This window comes from Dipodomys spectabilis, unplaced genomic scaffold (assembly GCF_019054845.1).
Source record: "Dipodomys spectabilis isolate Male_0828 unplaced genomic scaffold, ASM1905484v1 ptg000434l, whole genome shotgun sequence".
NCBI lineage: Eukaryota > Metazoa > Chordata > Mammalia > Rodentia > Heteromyidae > Dipodomys > Dipodomys spectabilis.
The window spans coordinates 1,119,306-1,121,652 of NW_024871111.1; positions in this window are offsets into that span (position 1 = coordinate 1,119,306).

A 2,347-nucleotide genomic window follows, 5' to 3' on the forward strand; every position below is an offset into this window, starting at 1 on the left:
TCTGCTTTTATTTTGAGGTCTTTGATCCATTTTGGCTTGATTCTCATGCAGGCTGATATATATACGGATCTAGCTTTAGTTTTCTACAGGTGTTTAACCAATTTTGCCAACACCAAATTTTACCTTACTGAAAAGGCTGTCTTTCTTCTATTCTATTTTTTAGCTCCCATGTCAAAGATTAGGTGGCTATAGGTCACTTGATTGATTTCTGAGTCTTCAGTCCTATTCCATTGGTCCTCAGGACTGTTCTTGTGCCAGTACCAAGATGTTCTTATTACTATGGCTTTGCACTATACTTTAAAATTTGGAACTGATATTGCTCCAGTGCTGTTCTTTTGGCTAAGGATTGACGAACCTATAGCCAGCATTATACTTAATGGTGAAAAGTTAAAGTCATTTCTTATAAATTCAGGAAAGAGATAAGGACGTCTGCTCTCCCCACTCCTCTTCAAATTAGTATAAGAATGCTAGCTGGGAAAATAAAACAAGATGCAAACTTAAAGGGAATCCAAATAGGGAAAGATGAAGTAAAACATATAAGATGACCAATGGAATAGAATTGAAAACCCAGAAATGAACCTACAGTCCCATAGTCATCTAATTTTCAATAAGGGAACTAAAAATATAGAATGTAAGAAAGACAGCCTCTTCAGTAAATGGTGCTGGCAAAATTGGTTAACTTCTTGTAGAAGACTAAAGCTAGTCCCTTATTTATATCCCTGCACCAGAATCAACTCCAAATTGATCAAAGACCTCAGAGTCAAAGCAGACACTCTGAAAATATTACAGGATGGAATAGGAGAAACCCTAGGTCTCCTTGGCACAGGCCAAAATTTTCTTAATAGAGATCCAGAAACACAACAAAATCAAATACAAATGGGACAAATGGGAATGCATGCAATTTCAGAGCTTCTGCATGGCAAAGGACATAGATAGCAAGATCACTAGAAAGCCCACGGATTGGGAGAACATCTTCACTAGCCGTACAACAGACAAGGATCTCATATCTAAAATATACCTGGAACTCAAAAAGTTAAATCTCCCAACGACAAATCTTCAAAGAAAGAACTGCCAAATAAATAAGTGACCTAAATATTTAATAAGAAATTTCTCTGACGAGGAATGAAGGATGGCCAATAAACACATGAAGAAATGCTCTTTAGTCATGAAAGAAATGCAAATCAAAACAGCATTGAAATAACACCTCACCCCAGTTAGAATGGCTATAATCAAAACTCTAATAACAACAGACGACGGAGGGCATGTGGACAGAAGGGAACCTTACTGCACTATTGGTGGCAGTGTAAACTTGTTCAACCACTTTGGAAAGCAATATGGAGGTTCCTCAAAAGACTCCACATAGAGCTCCCCTATGAGTCAGCATATCCCACTTTTGGGCATTGACCCAAAAGTTCACAAACAAGACCACACACACTAAAAATTCCAGCAGGACTATGTTTATTGCATCATTATTTACCATAGTTAAGATATGGAACCAACCCAGATGCCCCTCAGTAGATGAATGGATCAAGAAAATGTGGTATATATACACGATGGAATTCTATGCCTCCACCAGAAATAATGACATTGCCCCAATTGTTAGGAAATGGAAAGACTTGGAAAAAATTATATTCAGTGAAGTATGCTAGACCCAAAGAAATATATCTCCCATGGTTTCCCTTATTTGCAGTAACTAGAATATGTCTGAGTCAAGCAGAATAGGTCAGATAAGTTGATGTTAGGGAAATGAACCCTAAGATTTGTATAGAAATTTTTTTTTTCTTTCATGGGATTGTTTCTAACACATTTATAAGATTATTTCTTTTTTGCTTTGTATGTTCCTCCCCCATGGTATAACCCCTGCTTTAACTGTATTTGATGTCCGTATAATTTCTGGGGGGGAATGGCAAAAACAAATCGTTTAAATAGGGATACAGGTGGAACCATTGCAACAATAAGATGTAGAAGTCATTCTGTTGAAATCGAACTTTACAACTTTGGTGGGGGGGAGGAGGATTGGGTGGGGGCGCAGGGGTTAAATGGGAAGGGATGGATAGGGGAAACAAAGTAGGAGGCTACAATGCTTGACAAGAAATGTACTCATTATCTTGCCCAGGCAATTTTAACCCTTCCGTACAGTATTTTCACAAGAAAAAATAATAAATTTTAAAAAGAAAGAAAAAGAAGAAAAAAAAAACATGAGGATGACATGATCTTGTATTTAATGGACTCCATGGATTCCACTCTCAAGTTACTTGAGTTGATCAAAAACTTTGGCCAAGTAGCAGAATATAATTTTGTCTCAATAAAACCAACCAAGAAAGGAATAAAAAATAAACAAGAAAGG